At 36.1% G+C, this 27856-nt stretch overlaps 1 long non-coding RNA gene across 1 annotated transcript; it reads right to left on the bottom strand.

Annotated features, from left to right (window-relative positions):
* Positions 1 to 229: 229 nt before the first annotated feature.
* LOC125752660 (uncharacterized) lies at positions 230 to 27572 on the bottom strand. Its single transcript, XR_007402693.1, has 2 exons — positions 27459 to 27572; positions 230 to 619 (listed from the first exon to the last, which is right to left on the bottom strand). It is a non-coding gene; the product is annotated as an uncharacterized LOC125752660 (long non-coding RNA).
* Positions 27573 to 27856: the final 284 nt, after the last annotated feature.

The following is a 27856-nucleotide window of genomic DNA, read 5'->3' as shown; positions in this document are numbered from 1 at the left end:
CTTTTGACAAATTTCCTCCAAAATTTACCTTAGAAAAGAAAATCAGAGCAACATCTTCTTTTCTCTCCTTCACTTTCTCTGAAACCACTTCACATTTCTTGGATAAGGTAGAAAATTTTGATTCCCTCACAAGGTTTCTCACAAATGCAAGGTTATTTTCTGACATACTAGAATTCTGTCCATGAGAAAAATTGCAAAGGATACCTGAAAAAATCTCTCTCTCTCTCTCTCTCTCTCTCTCTCTCTCTCTCTCTCTCTCTCTCTCCAGTTCAGTGGAACAGAGAACCTGTGTATCTGGAGCCTCCAGTAGAGAAGAATTCATCCCACAGACTGTCAAGCCAGGAACATGATTTTTATCATCATTATTATCATCATCATTATTATTTGAATTCCTATACTTCTGAGTAGAGATATCTCATCTTCATCAAATACTCAAAACTACTTCGACTGAAGTGCAGAAACAGATGTAATACCTTTGGAGATGGTAAGCAAATGCCTGAGGTTATCGTGAGTGTCTCTATGAGGTAGAAGTGGAGACTTTATGTAGCCTTTTGTTCTATTATTCAGGAGTAGCTTTAAGTGTTAAGGTACTTGAGGCTTATACAGTTTCAGGAGATCTCTGTCAGGAAACAAATACCAAAAAAAAAGTCTTAGAGTCAATATTTATTTAGAAATAGGAAAGATAGCTCAACAAATTTAATCACAGTAATAATTATTGTCTTTATCAATAATTCAGTTTCTCATCTACCATAATTGATCAGTATATGTCTAAGAGTTTAGAAAAGTTGCCTTTTTTGCTTCACAATTCATTACAGTAATATCATACAAATATCTTAGTGGTGTAGCCAAAATTTTAAAAACCTTTATCAAATTTCTTTTATTTATGAACCATTATAGACACATTGCTGTTTTTAGTATCCCTATAGTTTTGTGCTCTACAATAACAGAAATGCAGGTAAATTCTATTTTGCTTGATTACCATGTAAAAATGAAAATGTATGGTGCTTCTATAATTTTATGTTGCATTATTGAGTATATGCCTGTTTTGACTAGACATTGATGAGAACTAAGTTCTCTGCTTATAATTTTACATGTCTAATGACTGAAAGAATTTCATATAGATGATGAGCTTCTAGTTCCACATTTGCAAATCTTGTTTTTCTTCCACTAGTCACAGATTTTTGTGCCAGGTGTTGTACGACACATTCATATTGTGATACAGCCTCTATTTTTGCATCTTAATACCACAGTGGTGGTTGAGTCAGCAAAGTAGCCAGAGATAGAATTCGTGAAGCCGTTTTTTATGGAATAACTAACAGTAAATTAACTTTACTGAGAAATACTCATAAGCCCAATGAATACCCAATTCAGCTTGCTCTTAGTAATATTCCACACAATGCCCACAGCCACTTCAATGCTTCCCATCATTAGAGAAAATGTAATAGAGGGGAAGTCACAGTGGAAAGAGATATTTGTCTTTCACAAGTTACAAACACAAATGACCTTGCACATACATTTCTCCTACCTGAGATCCTGAAAGGAGATTATACAAGCAAGGGTCCTTGCAATTCAAGATGCATGAGTTCATTCATGAGTCCATTTTTGCTATCTTTAATCAGTCTAAAGTAGCATTGTATTTAGGTTTTTCTACATCTTGACAGCCATTGGCTAGGGACAGTATATCTTCCACAAGAGGTCAAATGCTTTCCTTAAGTGGAAACCAAAAGTAACCTTTGGTTTGGTTAGCTTCTCAAATAAGTTATTTTTAAATTGTTTCAACACAGTAAGCATGGAACAAAAATAGGATTAAGGACTTCAGGACCTGGATTAAGCTACCTTGTTTTGTTTTGTTTTGTTTTCCAGCTTGTTGACTACTTTGAGAACCCAATAGGCATACTTGAAAGAAGATCTTACCTTTGCATATTTTTTTTTCTTTTTTTAAAGAAGGGGGCTAGGGAAGAAGGAGAAGGTGAGAAAGAATCTCAAGCAGATACCCTGATGAGCAGACTGGATGCAGGGCTTGATATCATAACCCTGAGATCATAATCTGAGCCAAAATCAAGAGTCAGATGCTTAACTGAGGCATCCTGGTGCTCCAACTTTTGTATGTGGTCTTTAAAAAGATGGTTCACTGATCATACTACCAGCATATGAACAATTTTGACCTGAGATAAGAAGTATGATTAACCAAAGACAAAGAGAAATAATAGTATCAAAAAACTAGATGTGATTTTAATGACAATTACAATCAGTTTTTGAGCCCTTAATGAAAGCAAGGCAATATATTAAAGATGTTATATATTATATCAGTTTGAGTCTTTGCAGGAAAGACATGGCACACTCAAATGAGATAACTAAGGAGAGATTGATAAAGAAATTGGTTTTTTTGTTTTTTTAATAAATTTATTTTTTATTGGTGTTCAATTTGCCAACATACAGAATAACACCCAGTGCTCATCCTGTCAAGTGCCCCCCTCAGTGCCCGTCACCCATTCACCCCCACCCCCCACCCTCCTCCCCTTCCACCACCCCTAGTTCATTTCCCAGAGTTAGGAGTCTTTATGTTCTGTCTCCCTTTCTGATATTTCCCACACATTTCTTCTCCTTTCCCCTATATTCCCTTTCACTATTATTTATATTCCCCAAATGAATGAGAACATACACTGTTTGTCCTTCTCCGATTGACTTGCTTCACTCAGCATAATACCCTCCAGTTCCATCCACGTTGAAGCAAATGGTGGGTATTTGTCGTTTCTAATGGCTGAGTAATATTCCATTGTATACATAGACCACATCTTCTTTATCCATTCATCTTTTGATGGACACCGAGGCTCCTTCCACAGTTTGGCTATTGTGGACATTGCTGCTATAAACATCGGGGTGCAGGTGTCCTGGCATTTCATTGCATCTGAATCTTTGGGGTAAATCCCCAACAGTGCAATTGCTGGGTCATAGGGCAGGTCTATTTTTAACTCTTTGAGGAATCTCCACACAGTTTTCCAGAGTGGCTGCACCAGTTCACATTCCCACCAAGAGGGTGTAAGAGGGTTCCCTCCGCATCCTCTCCAACATTTGTGGTTACCTGCCTTGTTAATGTTCCCCATTCTCACTGGTGTGAGGTGGTATCTCATTGTGGTTTTGATTTGTATTTCCTTGATGGCAAGTGATGCGGAGCATTTTCTCATGTGCATGTTGGCCATGTCTATGTCTTCCTCTGTGAGATTTCTGTTCATGTCTTTTGCCCATTTCATGATTGGATTGTTTGTTTCTTTGGTGTTGAGTTAAATAAGTTCTTTATAGATCTTGGAAACTAGCCCTTTATCTGATACGTCATTTGCAAAATCTTCTCCCATTCTGTAGGTTGTCTTTTAGTTTTGTTGACTGTATCCTTTGCTGTGCAAAAGCTTCTTATCTTGATGAAGTCCCAATAGTTCATTTTTGTTTTTGTTTCTTTTGCCTTCGTGGATGTATCTTGCAAGAAGTTACTGTGGCTGAGTTCAAAAAGGGTGTTGCCTGTGTTCTCCTCTAGGATTTTGATGGAATCTTGTCTCACATTAGATCTTTCATCCATTTTGAGTTTATCTTTCTGTATGGTGAAAGAGAGTGGTCTAGTTTCATTCTTCTGCATGTGGATGTCCAATTTTCCCAGCACCATTTATTGAAGAGACTGTCTTTCTTCCAGTGGATAGTCTTTCCTCCTTTATCGAATATTAGTTGGCCATAAAGTTCAGGGTCCACTTCTGGGTTCTCTATTCTGTTCCATTGATCTATGTGTCTGTTTTTGTGCCAGTACCACACTGTCTTGATGACCAAAGCTTTGTAGTACAACCTGAAATCTGGCATTGTGATGCCCCCAGCTATGGTTTTCTTTTTTAAAATTCCCCTGGGTATTCGGGGTCTTTTCTGATTCCACACAAATCTTAAGATGATTTGTTCCAACTCTCTGAAGAAAGTCCATGGTATTTTGATAGGGATTGCATTAAACGTGTAAATTGCCCTGGGTAACATTGACATTTTCACAATATTAATTCTGCCAATCCATGAGCATGGAATATTTTTCTGATAAAGAAATTGTTTAGGTGAGGACATATTTAAGAGAAACTGGTAAAAGATGGTGGGGTACCCATAGATTATCAATCTCCAAGAGCTGTTAGCACCCATAGGCCTGAAGGGGCTAAAACATGGACGATGCTGAGGCTACAGCTAGCTGTAGGGGAAGGCCATGTGAGAAAAGCTATGGAATTCATTGGGTGAATGCAATTGCTGGCCAAACTGTTATCTAGCAGTAAGGAAGCTGGGGAATATACATTTCAAACACACTCTCCTCCTACCCTGCAATCTATTGCCTGTCTCTTCTGAATTAATTGGAAGCCAGATGCCAAAAGAACTGTTCATGCAGCCCTGCTCTTAGAACACAGAGCAGAGTTTATGTCAAAATGTATAGACCAGTTCTAGGACAGCAGATTAATGTCAGCTAGCATATTGAGATATATGAAACCATGAACATTTGACCATGTTTAACCTAGAACAACAATTTGTATGGTTCAATCTATTAATACATTTAAACTTCTCAACAAACTTAAAAGGTCTAAATTATGATCCTGACTTCATAGTCATAATTCTGTGGCTCAGAGAAATTGAGATTGAGATAAGAGGAAAATGCCAAAGAAGAAATTCTCAACATTATCTAAAAATAGACTTAACTGCCACCAAAATTATTTTGCTTATAAGGAATAAGAGTTTCAGAGCTCTTTTCCAAATATTGTCTTACTTAAAACTCACAAAATAGGGAAAATGGTATGGTAATTCCTCAAAAACTTAACCCTAGAATTATCAGATTATCCAGCAACTCTACTTCTGAGGATATATTCAAGAAACTGAAAGCAAGGATTGAAATAGATATTTGTACACCAATATTCTCAGCAGCATTACTCACAATAGCCAAAAGGTGGAAACAATCCAAATGTCCATAAATGAATACAGAAGATGTGGCATCTTGTGTATACTGCACATGGAAGAGAATACTATTCAGTCTTAAAAAGGAAGGAAATCTTGACACATGCTATAATATGGGTGAATCTTGAAGACAGTAAGTTAAAATGAAAAAAGCTTGTCACTAAAGGACAGATGTTGTATGGCTCTCTTCCATGAGGTTTCTGAAGCAGTCAAATTTATAGAAACAGAGAGTAGAATGGTGCTTTCTAGGGGCTGGAATAGAGCACAATTGGGAGTTAGTGTTTAATGGGTGCAGAGTTTTGGCTGGGGAAGATGAAAAAGTGTTGATGGTTGTGCACCATTATGAATATACTTAATACTACAGTTCTGTACAGATAAAAATGGCCAAAATGGTAAATTTTATGTATATTTTACCACAATAAAAAGTGCTAAAAATTTCACTGAAATCTAGTCAAACTATAGAGCAATTATTGTTAATATTGTTAATGACTTCTAGATGTATGGAAATGCCAACACGGAGAGGCAAAATATCTTGCACAATATTATGTAGTTAATGAGTATACGAACTAAGCTTCAACCCCATCCATGTTTTCTCATAGAAAATCCAGTTTTCTTCCAGAAATACAAAACATTTTACAAACCCACCCCAGGGCCCAGAATAACCCCCTAAGTTTATCATTTCTAAGGTTACTGAATAAGGCAACTGATGGTTTAGTGAAGAAAATCAAATCCATCCCCATGAATAAGTAATGTGTTTGTCAAGAACTTGCTAATTGATAAAAATCCATAATTCTCAAAGGTAACTATTAAGGATCTGATGCATAGTGCTTGATTCTCATTAAACTGTGGTGTTAGTTTTGTGGTATGATCTTGAATGTTTGTTCTTAGTATTGAGATCTACAATTCTTGATGTTCCTTCAATCATTGCCCAAAGTATGGAAAAAGAGGAACTGCTTTTGTGTTTTTGCTGCTTTTTAATTTTATCTTCTGTTAAAATAGTAGATGGAGTTTGAAAAATATATATGCTTGTGTCAAGGGTATGGTGTGTGGGTGTGTGCAGAGACAATGAAAACAAAAGGGCCAGTTTTGGTTAGAGAGTTGCTCTACAGCATGGGATTTATACTGCACTTGGTTTGAGAAATGCAGACAAAAATTCACAGCAAAAAGGCAAAATAAGAAAACATTTTATGTTCAGCTTTCAATTATGAAGGAATACAATTTTAAATTTAACTGTACATTTATGTGTTACCAAAACTGGAGCTAGAAGGTATTCGTTGGGTTACTGAGAGAGTCTCCACCACTCAGAGACCTGTGTGGAAAACATCAAGTTTTTATTTGACAGAGAGCCTAACATGACACAGGTGAAAGCAAAATACTCTAACTGAAATTAAAAAACTGTCCTTGTTAGGGATCAAGTTTATATATCTATTGCCAAAATTACTAAATATTTTTCCTTAATGCAGACATAGATTTGTGTATGAACTCCAACCCCGATACTGCTCAACCTAATTAAGCAAAATAGCAAAAAAAGAAAACAATTCAAGTCAAACCAGTTAGCAATATGGACATCTTTGGGAGAGTCTATCGATTAAGGTCTGCCAACTGTGTGATATGTTTAGTGTCCTTTTAGAACTCCAGCCTCAGTTACTTAAGCCCTATGGGGCTTAGAGTAGGACCTAAAGATCAAGTAGATCCAAAGGTTAACTAGGACCAAATCCTAACATGACTCAAAATCAGGATATGGATGTTGATATCCATGTTTACTCTTAAGGTAAGGAACTTGGGTATTTTCTCTTTATAGGTCCAGTTTCAAATAAACACTCAATAAGCATTTGACAGGAAAGAAGAGAAGAACTTGACTCTAAAGCTGAGAGGTTTGTTAGTGTGAGAAAGGAAAATCTATGCAGGTCAAGATAATGCAGAGCAATAAACAGATATAAGCAAAGAGGCTGGTGGCATGTGTAGAGCTTTAGAACAAATATTGGGCAAATTAAAGTTCAAGGACAAAATCTAGACATTGGTATTCAGGAGGCTAAGGCACCAACTTGATCATCACAACTGGGAATGTGATATGAAACCAGTTATTAGGAACTTTAACACAAAGGTCAGAAAGACGCTATATAGTAAGATTGACTTTGAGGTTGAGCTAGCGAGTTACTGTCGCATGGAAGCAATTCATATATGTCCCTCATTTGGAGTGAAGATTAGTCCCAGAGTCAGTAGACGCTGGCTCTCCCGGCAGGCTTTCATTAAACATATTGAGACTATTATTGTAGAAGTGATGAGCTGAATGGAAATTACAAAGGCCAGTGAGGGAAAAGGAACCCATTCCCTGGTGATCTAAGCAGGTTGCAGTTTGGTTTGTGATTTTTCAATTTCTAGACTTCCAAAAGTGAGCTCTGCCTTTTCTCAGTGCTTCACATTTCAGATGCAATGGGGGAGGAAACTTTCAGTTTTAGGGAGCCATCTCTGGAGACTCAGGAGCATGTTTAGGAAAAAAAGAATATTTTTCAATATTAATTTTAAAAATTTGAAATGTCTGGATGCCTATTTCCTTGAGTGACTCTTAATTCTCCCTGGTTTCTCTGAAGTGAGTACTTAATTCTACCCCCAATGCCTATTCTCACATATTCCAGCTTGGATTTTCATGTTTCAACAGTTAACATAAGCCACTGAACTTGTGGGTATTTAACCAAGATCTGGTGTGTGAACATTTGGAGGTTTGCTCACAAGTCCCTTTCACTGAAATCGTTTCTGGGCACTGATTTGGGCTGAGCACACAAAGTACAAATTGGCTCTTGGGACAGAGATGCCAGGCTGAGGCTGATAAAAGATTTACTGCTGAGTGCTTAGAATCACTGAGCTTTGTTATGAAATTATTGCAGCCTTTTCCACTGGGATGCAATGATTTATAACCCATCGATAGACAAGAGTGTTTAACTCTGTTCCCATTAATTGATTGAACAATTTACTTTCTGCTTTGTGTTCACACCTGCTCTTGATCAAAGCTGGTTCATATTCTGCTCTTGGCTATTGCATGATGCTATATTAATGGTTTATTGGTTCCACTGTGCCTATAACACAGCAGAGTTTATGATGTTTAATAAAATGACATGTCTAAATAGTCTCTTGGCTTCGTATTGTCTTTTTATCAAATTAATTTCATGATGTGGGTTTTCCTTGTACTTCAGAATTGCAAATTTCTGCAAAAATCTATCACACACACAACACTTTAAATATTTGAACTACTCTCACAATAAATGAGAGGGGGAGAAAGTACTTTCTTGCTAATTGGTGTTCTTTGCCATTTACTTCTGTCACTTAGGGGACTCTAGTAGTAGTCCCTTGGGAAGGAGGACCTGGATGAACAGACAATTTTATGCATGTTTTATATCTCCTTCTCCTTGAAATCAGGTATTTTTTAGGAGAGAATGAAGGGTGCTTCACCCTGAGGATTACATGGGGAAAGGTGAAGACTTTTTCTGAGACAAAAGATGTCAGTAAACACATGAAAGCACACAGCAAAATACAAGTCCCCTGGTAGCTGCGTTAGTTTTGCCTATTTCTCTAAGGAAATCTTTGTGACTTGGAATATCTCCTCTTAGGGTCATAAGAGGTCATGTGGAAGGTAGGAATCTTGACTTATTGGAGTGATAAGTGATCATTTATAGAGTGATATTCTTTATCACTATGCTATTCTGCCTCCAGTAATAGTAAACATTTACTTAATTTTTCTAGATACCATGTACTGCATGAAAAATTAAGAGAGTGATTTCTGGAGTCGGGCTACTTGGACAAAATTGCAACTCCACAAATCTGAGGCATGATAGGCCTCAGATTCCTCTGTGAATTGGGTAAAATAACATCTCTAATCTTGGTTGTTGAAGTTTAAATGAGCTAAAGTTAGTAGAGCTCTTAACATGACACCTGGCATTTAATAAACACTCCACAGATGTTAGAAGTTATGATTATAACAAGATAGTCATACATATTTCAACTCTGCCCTATAGGTAAAAGGCAGACTAGCTGGTACATAGAAGAGAGGAAGATGGAAGGGATGAATATAGTGGAAGTTTCCTTGATGGTGATGATTAGGTCAGATTAATTGTTCAGTACAACTGTTCAGATTAATTGTTTAGTTTAATATATTTTTGTACTTTCAGTAAATGCTCAACAAATGGTAGTAATTGTCATGAAATCACTCCGTAATTTTTGCTATATTACTTTTCTCTGCCCTTAATTTATATGAGGTCAGTCAACTAGGTTATGTGATCAAAGATTGCATTCCTAACCTCAGCAAAAAGCTCTGGAAGTGTGTGCTCGAGGGAGAAAACAAGGAGACTAGGTCATCACCAGTGGAAAAACAAATCATGCAAAACACAGACACTGCTAATTAAAATTACGTTCATCTACAAAGAACTTTGTGATTTTTAATTGTAAGAATATAATGTCAAAATAAACAAACCAAAAATAAAAGTGGATAATGTCAAGCACATGCTTTTCCTCCTTCCTGGAGTGTTCTTATTCTGGCTCTCCAAATGACTGGCTCTTACTTATCCTCAGCTTAAATGTCACTTCATCAAAATGGTCTTATCTGACTTTCTTTTCAAAGTACTTTCCCCTTTCAGGGCCTCTACTAGTCTGTATGGTATCTTTGGCCAAACTAGGAAAAACAACAACAAAAACAACAGTTCTTCTTCAAGACTCTTTACTTATACTGTCAGGAAATGATCTTAATATACCAATTTATTTAAACAAGACACTTTACTGCCATCTGCCAGAAAATTTTGGCAATAAATATACAAATCTGCAGTGTCCATGACAAGAATAGTGCCTCCTAAGGTTGTGTGTGTAAAACATGCATGACTCTATGCAGCACTCCTATAATCCTTTATCCTCTATAACAGCATTCAATTTGTTTCATCCACAGTATTTAATGCATGCTGAAACAATTTGTTTATTTATGTCTTATTCCTCCACAGTTTAGATGTTTCAGGAAGGCAGGGACCGTGTCTATCTTACTTAGTGCTATATATCATCAATATACAAAGCAATGCACATTTCATTGTAGGTGCTCAAATAATATTTATTAAAAAATGAATAAATTTAAATAAGTGCTTATGTCTGTTTAAGCTAATAGTCCAACTTATCTATTCATATAGCTGAATGCAGTAAATAGTGAGAAATCTGGTTTAAACCTCATGCCAAAAATAAATAAATAAATAAATAAATAAATAAATAAATAAATAAACCTCATGTCGAAGTACATGGTATAGTGTCTTGAATGTAGTAGAAAATTAATACCCATGCATTGACGGAAATTGAAAACCTTGCTCAGAATCTGCAAGGATTATGAATCATATAAAAATAGATCTTGCCATTAAAAAATCAACATGTACTCTGAATGATCATAACAACAACTTAATTCTTTTTGGTTTTCAGGATAAAAATGGGGTATTGGAGCTAAGTATAAGACAAATTTTGAAGCTTGCTTTGATGGGACCATAGTTTTAGAAGTCAAGAGTCACAAGTATTTTGAACTTATCCTTTGGCCATAGATAAACCTTTTCACCCTTTTGGGTCTCAGTTTATACATTTATAAAGTTTTTGGATTAGAATTCTTAGGTATTTTACGTTAGGTACTAATACAGCATCCACCTATTATCCTGAGTTAAGGATAACTCTGGTTTAAGGTGATCTCTTTAAGATCCCTTAGACAATAAGAGTAAGTGACTATGATATCTTACTGTAACTCAGTTTTTGCATCTATTAGAAGGGAAGTAGTGTTGCATGTTTTTCTCTGTCTTATTATGAACCTAGTAGATATATGTAATGACATGCTGGTGCATGCTAAGCAATCTCGAGAGCTCCTCTGGCTATTTTAACTCTCATTGTAATTTCCCAGAGTCACAGAGTCATGATCTATCAATTGTTTCAAATAAGGGTATTGTCCTCCTATTCCTTGTGACATTAATGAAATAATCAACTCATGCTTGTGTGAGTGAAAGATGATTGTAAATTCATCATTTGAAACATGGAGAGTTACATTAATCTGGATCTAATTACCAAACAGTATTAAGAGTATTTAGATCAGAAAGACTTAAATATAGGTAATTGATCAAATAGATGAGAGGAGCTGATAAACCAAAAACTGGTAATGAGGTCAATCAGAAAGTCAGGATAACAGAGGTAGATTTTGATGCTTCCTTTATATTTTTCTTGCCTAATTTCACTGGCCACGACTTTTAGTACTATGTCAAATAAAAGTGGCAATAGTGGGCATCCTTGTTTTGTTCCTTATGTTAAAGAAAAAGCTAAAAGCTTTCAGCTCTTCACCATTGAGTATGTTGTTAGTTCTCGGCTTGTCATATATGGCCTTTATTATGTTGTGTGCATTTCCAATATACTCAGTTTGTTAAGAGTTTTAATCATGAATGGATGCTGAATTTTGTCAAATGCTTTTCCTGTGTCTATTGAGATGATTGTATGATTTTTCTCCTTTTTTTGTTAATATGGTGTACATGTTGATTGACCTGCCTATATCAAGCCATTTTTTCATTTCTTAGAGGAAATACCTCTTGATCATGGTGTATGATCCTTTTATTGTACTTTTGAATTTGGTTTGTTAATATTTCTGTGAGGGTTTTTGCATCTATGTTCATCAGGGTACTGGCCTGTAATTTTCTTTTCTTATAGTGTCCATGTGTGGTTTCCATATTAGAAGAATGCTGGCCTTGTGTGAGTTTAGGAGTTTTGCCTCTTTTATGTTATAGAAGAGTTTGAGAATGATAGGCATTAATTATTCTGTAAGTGTTTGATAGAATTCACCAATGAAGCCATTTGGTCCTAACTTTCATTTGTTGGAAGATTTTTGATTATTGATTCAATCTCTTTACTATTAATTGTTCTGTTCAGATTTTCTATTTCTTCATGATTCAGTCTTACTAGGTTTTGTGTTTCTGGGGATTGATTTCTTCTATGTTATCTGATTTGTTGGCATATAACCATACAAGTAGTCTCATGGATCTTTTTGTATTTATGTATCAGCTGTAATGTCTCCTCTTTCATTTCTAGTTGTATTTATTTGAGCTCTCTCGCTCTTTTTTTATGTTAACTCTAGCAAAAAGTTTGTCAATTTTGCTTATCTTTACAAAAAAAACAGCTGTTTCACTGATTGTTTCTATTGTCATTTTAGTCTCTATTTCATTTATTTCTGCTTGGTTCTTTGTTATTCCCTTCCTTCAACTAATTTTGGGTTTAGTTTGTTCTTCTTTTTCTAATTCCCTGGTGTGTAAAATTAGGTTGTTTATTTGAGATCTTTCATTAATTTTTTTTTAAAGGTAGGTGTTTGTCACTTTGAACTTCCTTCTTAGAACTGATTTTACTTCATTCCAGAAATTTGGTACATTTTGTTTCCATTTTTGTTTATTTCAAGATTTTTTAAAAATTTCACTTTTGGTTGCTTCTTTGATTCATTGGTTGCTCACAGCATATTGTTTGAGTTCACATATTTGTGAATTTTCCAGTTTTCCTCTTGTGATTTCTACTTCATATCATTTTGGTTGAAAAGGATACCTAATGTGATTGCAATCTAGATCTGCTAAGACTTGCCTAATCTATGATCTAACTAGGAGATTGTTCCACATACACTTGAGAAAAATGTGTACTCTGCAACTATTGGATGGAATGTTCCACATATGTCTGTTAGATACATTTGGTCTGATGTATAATTCAAGTCTAAGGTTTTATTATGGATTTTTCTGTCTGGATGATCCATCCATAATTGAAAGGGGGATAGTGAATTCCCTTATTCTTACTGTATGTTAGTCTATTTTTCATTAAAATCTATTAGTATTTGTTTAAAATATTTAAGTGCTCCAATGTTGGCTACAAATATATTTATGACTTTTTTATCTTCTTGATAACTTCAACCTTTTATCATTATATAGTGCTCTTGTTTGTTTCTTTTACAGTTTTTAAATTTAAGTCTATTTTGTCTGATATAAGTAGAGGTACCTCTAGTCTTTTTTGGTTTCCACTAATATGTATGCCATGTCTTTTTCTATTCCTTCCTTTTGAACCCATGTGTGATTCTAAATCTGAGGTGAATCTCTTGTAGACAGCATAGACTAGAATCTCATTCTTTTTGTTCATTCAGCCACAGTATGCCTTTTGATTGGAGAATTTAATCTATTTACATTTAGAGTAATTATTTATAAGTAAAGTTTTACTAACACCATCTATTCATTGTCTTCTGCTGTTTTGTGGCTGCCTTATTTTTTTTATTTTCTCTCTTGCTGCCTTCTTCTGTGGATTGTTGATTTTCCATAGTGGCACAATTAGATGTTCTTCTCTTTACTTTTTGTATCTGCTGTAGGTTTTTGCATTGTGGTTACCAGGAGGTTTACAAAAAAACACCTTATAGACATATCAGTCTATTTGATGCTGATAACAATTTGACTTTAATTGAATACAAAAACCCTACCCTTTTATGTTTTTGATGTTACAATTCACTTTTTTATGTTGTGTATCCACTGAAAAATTATTGCAGCTATAGTTATTTTTAAATACTTTTGCCCTTTAATGTTTTCACTGGAGTTATGTGGGTTAACATGCTACCATGTTACAGTATTAGAGTATTCTGAATTTGACTATATACATAAATTTCAGTATATTGTACATTTTCATATGCTTTAACATTAATAATTAGTGCTCTTTCATTTCAGCTTGTAGATTCCTTTCAACATTTCTTGTAAGGTAAATATAGTTGTATAGTTGTGGTGCACTCTCTCAGCTTTTGTTAGTCTGGGAATATCTTTATATCTCCTTAATTTCTGAAGCAGAATTTTGCCTGATGGTATACTCTTGGCTGGCCTTTTTTAGAGTATGATATATTCTTCCATTTCTTTAGGCTTATTAAAATTTCTCTAAAAATATGTTATAATACTTTAGTATACAAATTCTGCATATCTTTCAGGAGATATTTTCTTAGGTATTTAATGTTTTTAAAATCTATTGTGTATGGCATATTTTAAGTTATTTTATTTGTTTACTTTTACTAGTATATAGGAATAAAACTGATTTTTAAATATCAATCTGGTAACTTACAACCTTGCTAAATTCATCTATTGCAATATTGTTTTGGAAGTATATATGACAGATTATATATATACATATATATATATATAATCACATAGTCTGCCACTAATGATAGCTTTATCTCTTCCTTTCTAACCATTTGCCTTTTGTTTCTTTTGTTACTTTATCACACTGCTTGGAATCTCAAGAACAATGTTGAACAGAATGGTCTGCAGTGAGAATCTTTGCCATGTTCCTAATCTCAGGAGCAAAATCTCTTATAGTTCTCTATGGAGTGTGAAATTTACTACAGATTTTTAAAAAAGATTCTTTGGTTCTAATCTGTTAAGTTTTTATTTTTAATCATAGTAGATTTTGAATTTATAAGGATTTTTTTCCTACATTTATCTGGATGATCCTATGATCATCTCAATTGTTTTGTTCCTGTAGTAAATTAAATAGATGAATTTTTGAATTTTAAAAACCATCTTGCAGTCCTAGGATACCCAAGTGTGTTGTAGAACAGTATCTTTTTAAAACTATATTATATACCATTCGTTTTGATTTGCTAATATTTGTCAAAGATTTTTGTATCCATAATTATATGACACTGGTTTGTAATTTTCCTTTCTTGTAGTGTTCTTTGAAAAATTTTAGAATCAAGAGCTATGTTAACCTTATAACTACAGGCAGAGTAGTCAGTCTTTTTCTATTTTGGGGGAAAGAGTTTGTATGAGATTGGTATAATTTATTCCTTAACTATTCAGAGGAATTCATCATCACAATACCAGAATTTATCTAGTTTCTCATAGGGAAAACTGGCCAGTCATTTTTGTTCCCTCACATTTCCAAATTTAGTCCAACACTACACAATCTCTCCAAAATTTCCTGTCTCTCCACCATCACCCCTTCCCCACAAGAATAGATAAGAGGCTCTCAGTAAGTGCTGCTGTCAGCCCAGGCACAGAATTGATAAATGCTCCTAGAAGAAGATGGAGGCTAGGCATGGAAATATTCCACACTTGTGGGATTTTAGATCATCTAATTCTCTTTGAGGCCTTAAGATACATGAGTTTTTGTAATATATTTGACTCTTCCTGGTTCTTATTATGGAAACCCTGCTCTGCTATTATGGGCTGCATTCTACTCATATGCAAAAGTGTAGGCTGCCTTAGTTTATCAAACAGATGGTAGGTTTTCACTTGTTTGGAGCCAAGGTTCTAGAAAGGTCATAAAAGTTTTTTATGACTTTTTAATGTTTATGAATGTCACCCATTCATTAATTTTTTTAATTCAGAAAATGGTATCTGCTGACTTTATATATATGACAGTCATTGTGCTCTTATACATTCTCAAACTGGGTTAGAATAAAAATTGCCTTTTTTTCTTGTTTAAAACAAGATTAAAGGACTCAGTTCTGGAAATCTTCTGAGATGATTGGGTTGGAACCTAGGAATTTGTAATTTTAACATACGTCTCAGGCAATTCTGATGCAGGCCATTCACACAAAGGCAACAACTAAACTAGGCAGGAAGTGATTAAAAAGTAATGTTGTGAGTCATTTTTTTATGATGGAGTGCAGAAACTTTCACGGATTATAAATAGGGGGAGGTCAATTTGTAGTTCCCATTCCTACTATGTACAGAACTATAGATCTTTAGAAGAAATTTAAAACAACTTCCCAACATCACAGTACATAAAAGAAAATATGAAGAAAGAATGTAAAGGCCAGAAATCGAAAAATCTGATCCTAGGGACACCTGGATGGCACAGGTTGTTGAGTGTCCCCAACTCTTGGTTTTCACTCAGGTCATCATCTCATGCTTGTAAGTTTGAGCATAGAGTCCAGCTTTGTGCTCAGCATGAAGTATGTTTAAGAGTATCTCTTGCCCTCTACTCCTCCCTGCCACCCTGCTCTCACACACTCTCTCTCTCAAATTAAAAAAAAAAAAGTAAAAATACATTCTGATCCTATAGATAGGGCACTGCCACTCACTTGAATGGTCTTAGCTGTGCTAAGATTTCCTGGAGGCTGAAAAACCATTTCTAGTACTATTTAGAAAAGACCAAGAACTCTTGGTGATTAGAATAAGAATCTTGAAATAATGGGGGATCCCTGGGTGGCTCAGTGGTTTAGCGCCTGCCTTTGGCCCATGGCATGATCCTGGAGTCCCAGGATCGAGTCCCACATCAGGCTCCCTGCATGGAAGGAGCCTGCTTCTCCCTCTGCTTGTGTCTCTGCCTCCCCCTCCCTCTCTCTCTCTCTCTCTCGAATAAATAAATAAAATCTTAAAAAAATAATCCTGAAATAAGAAACAAATACTTCTAAGACCATATTATGTAGGACAAGAATAATGTGCATCACACAGAAGTTGGCCCACAATGGACCAAATGTGTTTTTGTAGCCTCACTATTGAGTATTATAACCAATATTTTAGTGAAAAGGAACTAGAATTTGATGGCTAACTATGGACAACTGACTATGTTCTTGCCAAGGAGGTATTAGAATAATTGTCCTATCAAAATATCCAGAGATTTTGTTTTTTAAAGTAGCTGATAGAGTCCTTTTGTCTTCTCCTTTGGTCCATCATTCTTTTCTCTGTTTGAAATAGAGACCTTATTCTGGAGATGGAGCAGCCATCTTCAACTACAGTATGGTCTTGTGAGTGGTGGTCATGCTAGTAAAGCCATATATGCAGGGAGCCTGTGTCCCCAAAGTTCTCATAGAGCAACTCTGTCATACTGTCCCTGGACTTCCCATGGCAGGACTTTGTCTTGAGTAAGAAATAAATGTCTATATCATATATACCTTTTTGTTTTATATTCTAGTATTACTTGTTGTTGAAATAATCCTTGATACGAATTCATTGATGAGTTTTGTTGGGATACTATTCATGAAATAACAGGCATTAGCCCTATCACTCTATATGATACAGTGAGTGGTATATGAGTAAGTAAATGTAGCAGGCGACATCTATTCTTTCAAGAAATTTGATGATAAAATCATTGTATATCTTCTCTACATTGTCCTTTTAATTGATACAGTCCTTTTAATTGATGCTTAAGTAGTTTAATAACAAGGAAAATTGTTTATAATGCAGGGTTCATTGGAAAAGCAGGGCACAAATTTGCATATACCATATAAATACAACCATGTGAAATTACCCTATTTGTTGGGGACAAAAGACCTAAAGAATACATCAACCTGATACAAATGATGTTTTTTTTTTTTTTTTGAAAAAAAAAGGTGTATACATAGTGTTGATTTTCTTATAGTATTTTGTCTTCCAGATTTTGATATAATTATTTTTTTATTTAATATGGAATAACTATTGAAGGGATTAAGAGGGAGAACACTGACAAGGAAAAAAACCAATTTTCTAATTAAGAAGTAAGAAAGAGAGCACAGGTAGGAGGGACAGAAAGGGAGAGAGAATGTCAAGCAGATTCTGTGCAGAGCAAGCCCAATGTGAAGCTTGATCTCCTGACCCCAAATTCACAAGCTGAGCTGAAACCAAGAAAGGGTACTTTATTGACTGTGCCACCCAGGTGCCCAAAGAAACATTTTCAACATTTCGTTTATTTATCCATGAGAGACACAGAGAGGCAGAGACATAGGCAGAGGGAGAAGCACATTTCTGGCAGGGAGCCTAGCCTGATGTGGGACTCAATCCAAGGACCCCAGGATCATAACCAGAGCCAAAGGCAGACCCTCAACCACTGAGCCACCCAGGCGCCCTGAAATATTTTCTATAAAGAAAAAATAAAAATGTTCTGGCATGAATGTTTAATGCCATGGTTTTTCAGGAGGGGGTGGTGGAATGGGAGAAGGATGAAGACGTTGTGACTGAAGCGATGGACCTTTGGGGTTTGACCAAGCAAGGAAGTAAGTGAAACCAGAAAACTGATTGACTTCCTTGGGACTCTAGTCCTCCCAAGACTAAGATCATGTATAAAGCAAGTAAAGAAGCAAGATTTGAAAGGGTCAAAATAATAAGAAAGTAGGTTTTCAAATTTAAGATTTCAAAGGTGTATGAGTTGTGATGATTACATTTGGTGGTTGTGACCCTGAGCCGGGATGCTGAAGATGTGTGCTATGTTGAGGTCATTGGAGATCTGTTAGGTTCATTAAGTTACTGATTAGCTATAGTGTTTCAATGAGGCTGACAATTTCTTTACATTAATAAGAATCCAAATCAAATAATAGCATCACAAATGTGAATAGACACTTGAAAATAGGTGTAGTATCTAATAACTTTCAGACTGTTTCCTAAGAAATGATTAACTTGTCATTTATTATCCATTTTTGATTGAAAACAGAAAGAGAACCTTCAATTATGAAGGTTCTTTTCTAAGAATTGAGAAAGTGTTTCTAAAGGAAAACCCAAGGTTCACAACAAAGATGTGAAAACCCCACTTAGACCCTCAGCCAGCCTTTTCACTCACATTTGTTTCACATAGCACCTACATTTTCTACTTACCATAAATCAAGTATATTTATTTGCCTACATATGTTCTCTTAAACAGATTGTAAAATTCTTGACTTCAAAGATTTTGCTTTTATACTGTCAAAATATTGCACAATGTTTGGCACATTATGGGTATTCAATACATTTCTGTTATATGTATGTTTTTTCCTGAAATTGTGCTAAAAATCTATATTCATATAGCTTGCAATCTGAGAGTCAGTCATTCAAGACGAACGATCTTACATTTCTAATCATATACTATGTTTAGGCATAACTGGAGGGCTTACTAGTTAGGAATAGAAAGGACACACAGATAATGGGTTGGGAATTAAATAGTTTTACATACTCCTTTCCAAACTTGTAGATTCTATGAGTCCAGAACAACTAGTTGTTTGTTTCCCTTTATGAGTTAATAAGGTTTTGGAACCTCTTTTGTCTCACTGTACATTGTACAGCTGGAAAACATATTAATTACCAGTAGTGCATCTTATTATACAATTATAGAATTTCATGTTTCAAAGGGACATGATGTGTCATTTCATTCGAGAGCCTGTCTGATTGAAAACCTCCAAGTTACACAAGAGAAATTCTAGACACAAGGCAAAAAAAAAAAAAAAAAAACCAGATAACTACTTCTCAATTCCTTCACTTTTTTCAGCATTATTAGGGTTCTATGGTTATTTTAAATAAGCCCTCCCATGCTCACTAGGTATTGCAACATAAAAAATAAACAAATGGAGATAAGAATGATAATACTGTTATCTGGAGATAATAGCTTCAGATGTGTGGTCATAATAGACATCCTATTATTCACCCTTGAATTGAAGTTCTTCCCCTAGAAAGGCTTTACCTTCTGAAGGCAGAATCTGGATTTTTAAACTTATCACAGGGTAGAGACAATGCAAAATGCATTTTCTCTGTAGGCATATTGAAGATGGGCAAGAAGAGTCTGAGTGGAACATGTTACAGATCTTCTAAATACATACATAACATGAGTGACTCCTCTTTTTTGGAGAAGTAGGAATGAGAGGGTTTTCCCTATACTTTTCTTTTGCGGGAACTAGAGTCCCCTCCTACCATGAGTACCTATCCTTTTCCCTTCACAACAATCAATGCCTAGACATTGTCCTAGTGGAACAAGTATTTCACAAGATCACCCTATCCAGTATTGTCTTGGCTAAAAATATATAATGATCTCCTTCTTCTCATATCATGTTCCTCATTTCCTTAAGACTCTGCTCTACATGCTACCATAGAAATGGTTGATTTGGGGTAGTGTGTTCCACCCGTCATAAGTAAGGTATTATATTGAACCTCTGGAGTTCTTCCTTCAAGGCTCTGAGAAGATGTTGGGGAAAACATTTAGGGGAAGCGATTAATGATAAATAGATTCAGCTCATACATCAAAGCAACAGATTGCACTGGGGAATCAGCCCCACTAGGCAAGATGCTCTTTTGGTTGCTTATGGTTGTGCATTGTAGTTGCAATATGTTTATTATGAACACACTCTTTTCAAGATGCTTTTTTCTTCCTAAAAAAAAAAAAAAAGATGTTTACTTAGAAATACAAGTTCCTACAGCCCATTCATATCACCTCATGTCATTGATGTTTATCTGATTCCTCATGCTTGCTTTATATAGCTAGGAATTCCTAAATCAGAGGCCACAAATTCAACTATCCACAGAGGTCAAGAAAACAACATAGATGAGCAAAACAGAAATCTGGAATTTATGAGCCAATACTGAGGACCATGGCAAATAGAAAGTACACACCCTATGTGAAAAGGTAGATACTAATCCATACTATGATTTGTCATGATTTTATGTGGTAAACTAACTGTCCTTCTATTTGTCCAGTTTTAAAAGGAAGCTGAAAAACTCAGACTTTTGTGTGAAGTCCTTTGAACATTTGTAATCAATTTAAAATACAAAAAAACTTTGCACCACACTAACACGAAACAAATAAAAGCAAAATTAGATAGAACCCCAAGCTAAAATACTCAGACTGTATATGGTCCCTAAGCTACACATTTATAGCTATTCTTCTGTATTAAGACATTTGACTCATAAGACACCTGCTCTTCTGTGGACCAGGGAGGGTCCAAGCCTGACCCTCCCAGCCAGTCTTTTCTGCCAGATGCCTATGTTACAGCTCCTGCCCTGTAACTGGGAATTGGATCTGCAGAGCCAAGCTCCTCGTCTGGCTTCTTCTCAGAGTTCCTGGATCAGAATCAGAATCAGAATCTTGGGATCCCTGGGTGGCGCAGTGGTTTAGCGCCTGCCTTTGGCCCAGGGCGCGATCCTGGAGACCCAGGATCGAATCCCACGTCGGGCTCCCGGGGCATGGAGCCTGCTTCTCCCTCTGCCTGTGTCTCTGCCTCTCTCTCACACTGTCTGCCTATCATAAATAAATTTAAAAAAAAAATCAGAATCTTTTTCAAATTGGAGATTGCCTTTTAAAGACAATATGCATTTTCACAATATGAGCCGTGGAGTGCCATTTCAAATTTGTTTCTTTTACATTGGGCCTGACACAGGCAGAGTTGAAAGGATTCAGGTGAGCTTTGGGAGTGTGACATAGTGAAAATATCCTAGGTGAGAAGTCTGATGAACATCGCTTCTAATCTTGTGTCTGTCATTTCTTAGCAGCATGAACTTGTTCAAGTCCCTCAGCTCTACTGAGTTTTCATTTTCTCATATGCAAAATGGAGCTACTAATGAAGGATTATTATAAGGATGAAATGGGATAGTATATAAGAAAGTACCAAGAAACCCATAAAAGTGTTATTGAAACATAGAGCATTATTATGATTGATGCTTTTAATATTTAAATGTAAACTTGCCATGAATTTCTTTTGCTTTATTGAAATCACTCACTTCTCTATTTTGTAGAATGCAATTAGCAAAAGGCCATATAAAAAGGGGAATAACTAAATCTCAAAGCATGGCAAGGTTTTAATGGAATATATTGATCTGAGGCAATATTTTTCTCAATATTTCATTCTTAGAACAGTTATTTATGGAGTACTTACTATGAGCCAGACATTGTTCTAGCCACCATGTATATAGGGATGAACAGGACAGGAAAAGAACCTGCCTTTTTGGAATTTATATTTCTAAATAGGGAGACAGATCGTAAACACTTAAGCAAATAAATACATAATTTAATGTGGTCTAAGTGATTTAAGGTAAAAGATACTAACCAACATATGGGGAAAAAGTGACATTAGGACAAAGAGGTAAATAGTATGGTCACAGGAAGCCTCTCAGAGCAAGTGACATTTGAACAGAGATATGACTGAAGTTCAGGAAGAAGCCATTCAGATGCCTAATGGAAAAGTGTTCCAGGCAGAGGAAGTGACAAATTCAAAGTACGATATAGTCAATGAATGGGAGAAAAGACCACTGTTACTAGAACAAAATGAGAGAAAAGGAGGAGTTAGGGGATAAAGTCTAAGAATTGGGAAGAGCTGGGTTATGTGGAGATAGGTCCATAGTGTGGATGAGGATCAGATATGTGCATTTTGTTCTGAACATTAGTAAGTCTGACATGGAGTCAGATCACTCAGCCACTAAGGAGAATTGGTTTTCAGGGGACAGGAGTGAAAGAAGGGAAAGTAGTCATGGACAGATGTGATGTTGGCTATAAGGCATTGTAGCAGGCCACATGCAGGAAGTGGTGTGGATCCTGTCAAGACCAACTGGTGTATCATGTGTGGGCATGAGGCTAGAAGTACCAGGTGTGGTTTATAGGTTTGGGGCCTGACTTACTGGGTGAATGTTATTGCCATTCAATGGCATGGGAAAGACCAGGGAAAAGGCAAACAGGACGAGGATGGGGGATGAAATTTAAAAATTATTTTCCAGCAGGGAATGTTAAAATCAAGACTCTTGTTAGACATGCAGGTGGAGGTATCATGTAGGGAGCTCGACGTTTGCATCTAAAGCTGAAGAGTAATGCCAGAGTTTGTGAAACAGGAGGTGTGTAGACCACAGGACTGGATGAAATCATAGAGGGAATGAGTGTACTTACAGAAGAGAAAACAAAGACCCTTGAGCACCACAACTTTAGGTGGTCAGGAAAATATGAGGAGGCAGTGGCAAAAGAGGGAGGAAAGAGCAGCCAGGGGGTTAGGAGAAAAATTTTAAGAAGTAGATTGTTTTAGAAGCACCAAGAAAACCAAGGAGCAATCAAAGGTGCCAAATGCTTTTCACAGATGAGGTAAGATAAAGCCAGAGGATTGACATTGCATTGGCAACATGGAGGTTGTTAAAGACCTCCCAGCAGGAGTTTTAATTCAGTGCTGGCATAAAGTCCTGTTTGGAGTAGGACAAAGAGAGAAAGGGTGGGAGAGAAATGGTGACAGTTGACTACACACAACTTCTTGAGGCTCCCCCCTCCCCCGCCCCAATAAACAAGCAAGGAAATAGGCAGTACCTGAAAGACCTAGTGAGGTGTGTGGAGTTTCCATGTAGACGCAGTGAGTAAAGGAGATAGGACAGGGAACTAAATCAAGAATGTGATGAAATTGATGAAGAAGAATTATATCAGATCATGAGTCATAGCTTCATGAGACTAAACAAGATTTTGAACCTATGTTTATAAACACAGGTGACCCAACTTATATTTTTTTAAGATTTTATTTATTTACATGAGACAGACAGAGATAGCGACAGAGAGCACAAATGGGGAGGAGAGGAAGAAGCAGACTCCCTGCTGAGCAGGAAACCCCAAGTGGGGCTCAATCCCAGGACCCTGGGATCATGACCTGAGCCGAAGGTAAATGCTTAACCAACTGAGCCACCCAGGTGCCCAATCCCATCCTATTTTAAACCTAAATGGAACATTTGAATGCTCCCTCTGTGGTCAGGTGGTCTGCATGGCAACCACAGTTAATCTGAGGCTTATCAAAGTCCTTGCTTGTTCCTGAATTTCTAGGGAAACCATCCTGTCTTTTACCACTCAATACAATGTTGTTACCTGTAGGCTTTTTGTAGATAGCCTTTTACAAACTGAGAAAGTTCCCTTATTAACTAGTTTGCTGACAGATATTATCTTAAAAAGGTGTTGGTTTTTGTTAAATGCTTTTCATTGATCTATTGTGATAATTGTATGGTTCTGCTCTTTAAATTTTAATACAGTGAATATATCAATTGTTCATTTATTTTAAAAGATTGTATTTATTTATTTGAGAGAGAGAGAGGGAGAAAGAGAATGAGAGCATGAGTGGGAGGAGGGGCAGAGGGAAAGAGAGAAGCAGCCTCCCGACTGAGCAGGGAGCTTCACACAGGTCTCTCCATCTCAGGACTCTGGGATCATGACTTGAGCCAAAGGCATGTGCTTAACCAAGCCCCCAGGTGCCCTGACTTTTGTTTATGTATTTATTTAGAAGAGGAGTGGGCACAAGAGGGGGAGGGTTGTCGCAGAGTTGAGAGCAGAAGGAGAGGGAGAGAGAGAATCCCAGGCAGTCACCTACTGAGCACGGAGTCTGACCCAGGGCTCTAATTCACGACCCGAGATCATGACCTGAGCCTAAATCAAGATTTGAGACTTAACGAATGGAGCTACCCAGGTGCCCCATCTTTATTATTTGATTTTTTAAATGTTAGAGCAACCTTACATTCCTCAGGTAAACCCCCTTTGGACATAACATATTAACCTTTCTATGCATTGTTGAGCTGATTTGCTAGAATTTTGTTAAATATTTTTTCACTCACATTTATGAAGGATATTGGTAGGCAGTTTTGTTTTCTCTTGTAATGTTTTTGCCTGGTTTTGGTGTCAGAGGGGGATGGCTTCACAGAATGAATTAGAAATTATTTTTTTCTTTTAATATTTTCCTGGAAAGTTTTATGTAGAATTAGTATTATTTATTTCTTAAATATTTGATAAAATTCTCCGGTGAAGCTATCTGGGTCTGGAGTTTTCTTTGTGACAAGATTTTTAACTGTAAATTCAATTTGTTTGATAAATGCAGAGCTATTACAGTTAACCACTTCTTCTTAAGCCAGCTTCTTTAGTTTGTGCATTTGCAGGCATTTGCTATTTAATCTAAGCTATCCAAGTGGTTGACATATTGATTTTTCATAATGTTTCCTTAGTATCCTCTTAGTGTCTGAAGAATCTGTAGTAATGTCAACTTTCTCATTCCTGATATTGATAGCTTGTATTTTTTTCTTTTCTCACTGATCATTCTGGCTGGCTAGAGGTTTAGCATTTGTACTGATCTTCATAAATAATCACTTTCTAATTTTCTTGTTTTTCTCTAATGTTCTGCTATTTTCTGTTATGTTAGTTTTTGCTCAGGCCTTTATTATTATTGTTACTATTATTTGTATTTTTTTACTGTGGGAGCTGAGGTCATTAGGTTGAAATCTTTCTTCTTTTCTAATATAGTTTTAAGCTATAAATTTCCCTCTAAGTACTGTTTTATATGCATCTCACAAATTCTGATATGTTATGCTTTCATTTACACTCAGGGAAAATGCTTTATAATTTCCCTATCGATTTCTTCCTTGATCGACATACTATCCATTTACCAAATATTTGGGGATTTTCTGGACATCTTTCTGCTATTTATTTCTAATTTAAATTCCATTTTGGTTGGGTCCATTTTGTATGTAAGTAACCTGAGGCTCAGAAAATATGTTATGTGTCTTCCTTTTGTCCCTGCAGACCCATTCTCTACTCTCCACTTTAATTTGTACCTTGGAAGGCTGTATGTATAGATTGCAACAAGGGTCACTTTTTGCTTTTGTCTATGCTTTTGTTTTTCAATGGGAAGCAATACCAGGAGACTGGAGGGAAGGAAGGGAGGCATTATGTGGCCAGGGTATTAATTTCCTTAGTACTGTCCTAACAGAGGCACTATTCCTAGATTCTTCTTTGAACAAAGATCAATCAGCATGCTCCACAGGCTTTCTCTGCTTCTGACTTATGATGACTGCTTTCTCTTCTACCCTTTTAGAATTAGTCAAGGAGTCAACTCTATAATTCCTAGTCCCTGAATACTGCACTATCCCTTAGGGGCTGTAAATAGTCCCTTTACTAAATTTCCTCAAATTATCCCAGTTTGAATGTGTCATCTTCTTCCTCTGGGACCCTGACTGAGGACTTTGAAAGGTGGAAGAGCTGTTCTCAGGGAGTGAAGAAGAGAAACAAGCCATACATTCTGCAACCTATTGTTAATTGTCTTTAGTGTATCTATGTCAAGTGAGTGAAATGGAGAGTAATGGCTATGGGGACTCTAGCATGAGAAAAAGGACTCCAAATAACAAATCCATTTTAAGTTTCTGTCTGATTTGGGAACACTTCCATATTTCCTAAGCAGAGAAAGCACAAATTCAAACTGTGAACTAGGAAATAAGATGATTTTCCATAAGAGGTGAAATTCATCCAAGCAGTTCAAACATGCAGTGTACATGATTCAGTAGAGATGTAGTTTGAAGACATATGCTAACCTGGGAATCTTCTCTAATTATTTAATGTATATCTTTTGTTTCTCCAAACTTGTACACTTTCTGAAAAAAAGCTTATAAAAGTGCTCTGTGACTTATTTTCTCCATTCAGAGTAAGGGGCAAGCCTGTTGGGAAAGCTAGACATGTGAACTGGTGCTAGAGTAGGATGCTTTGGCCCTGTCTCTAGGGAATGCACTAAAAATTATCCTGAAACATAGGATGAGAACAAAGAGAAACTAAAATTACAACTGACACTAAAAGTCAAATATCTAAGTAGTGATATCAGCCTTATGTTCAAGAGGAGGATTTGAGTCAATAGACAAGGGACAAGATATTAAGCCAAGAGCAGAGAAGATCAATAATATAGTTGAAAGTACAGTATAGGGTGCCACAAGTCCAAAGAATTCAGATAGTATGTGGTGAGAAAAGAAAACTTTTTGAGTACTTATTATTACTGAGTACTATGCAAGAACCTTGAAGTGACACTTTAATAAATATCAATGGGGTAAATGAATGAAAGGTTAAATGAATACTTCTATAGACAACATGTACATTTCTTTTTTAACATGTACATTTCTATAAATAATATTTATGGGTTGAAATGAATTACTATCTTCAGGCTCTCAGATACTGAAACTACAGGAAGGTATGGTTCAGGGGTAAAGAGAGATACACATAAGTCAGTGATAAATGGTTATACGGAAATGCACTGAAATGTAGACCCAAGCAAATGAGTTGTGACTCTTAATAGCCATGAGGCAAAAGCAGACCAAACTATATGAGTGCTTCCAGTAAGCTAATAGTTTACTAGTTGCACCCTTTAAAACATACTTGACATTTTTTTAAGAAAAGGGGTTGAATACTTATGAGGGGAAAGAGCCTTGAAAGATGACTGCTGGACTTAGCATTCGGCTTCTCCTTTTGACCTCATGGAGTTCAACTTTGGTCTTAAATTGTATCTCTCATTCACCAGTCTGAAAGCTTCCAGTTAAACAGCCTCACTCTTCTTGAAAGGGAAATAGGGACTCCCTGTTATTATTCAAGTGTCCCTCAGAGATCTTAATGCAACCGCCTTATGACATTCAGATTCTTCTCCAAAAGGAAGACTTCCAGGTGCTTGTTATTAATGAAGACAAGCCTGTGAGCTTTGAAGTGCCACTTTAATAAACACCAATTGATTATATAAGTGACATTAAACCAATTCCTACCCACAGGCATGTGAGTAACAAGTTTTCCAGTTCCATTTTTATTATAACCCCCTTTTCCACATTGATCTGCTATGCTACTTATATCATCTTTCAAAATTCCATGTGTATGTTGGGTTTTTTTATGGGCTCTCTATTCTACTCTATACCATTTGTCAATGTGTCTGTTTCTTCATAAATGCATCCTGTTTCAGTTATAATAGTTCTATCGTAAAGCCTAATATATGACAAGACATGTCTTCTCTCTTAACTGTTTTTAAACTTATCCTGATTACTATTGGCTCTTCTTACCTTCACAGAAATTTAAGAATAAGCCTCAGTCAAAGCCCACTTAGGATTTTGATTGGCATTGCATGGAGTCCATAGGTCAATTTGGGGTGTATTGGCATCTCCATGATAGGTTTCTTTCACAAACATGATTCTATGATTCTCTTTCCAATTATTTAGGTCTTCTGGAATGTCTCTGTGGAATTTTATAAATTTGCACTCCTAGAACTTATACATATTTGATTAGATTTATTCCTAAATATTTTACAGTGTTACTCACTATGTAATATCTTTATTTAAATTTTTACATTCTCTTATTATTTGCTACTGATATATAAAAATACAATAGGATTTTATATTTTGCCCACCACTCCTGGAAGAGAAAGAGCAAGAGAGAGATTCCCAAGCGGATTCCCCACTGA

The sequence above is a fragment of the Canis lupus genome, chromosome 16 (genome assembly GCF_003254725.2).
Source record: "Canis lupus dingo isolate Sandy chromosome 16, ASM325472v2, whole genome shotgun sequence".
NCBI lineage: Eukaryota > Metazoa > Chordata > Mammalia > Carnivora > Canidae > Canis > Canis lupus.
Note: the sequence above shows the minus strand (reverse complement) of the source record. Positions and strands in the feature narration are given on the sequence as shown.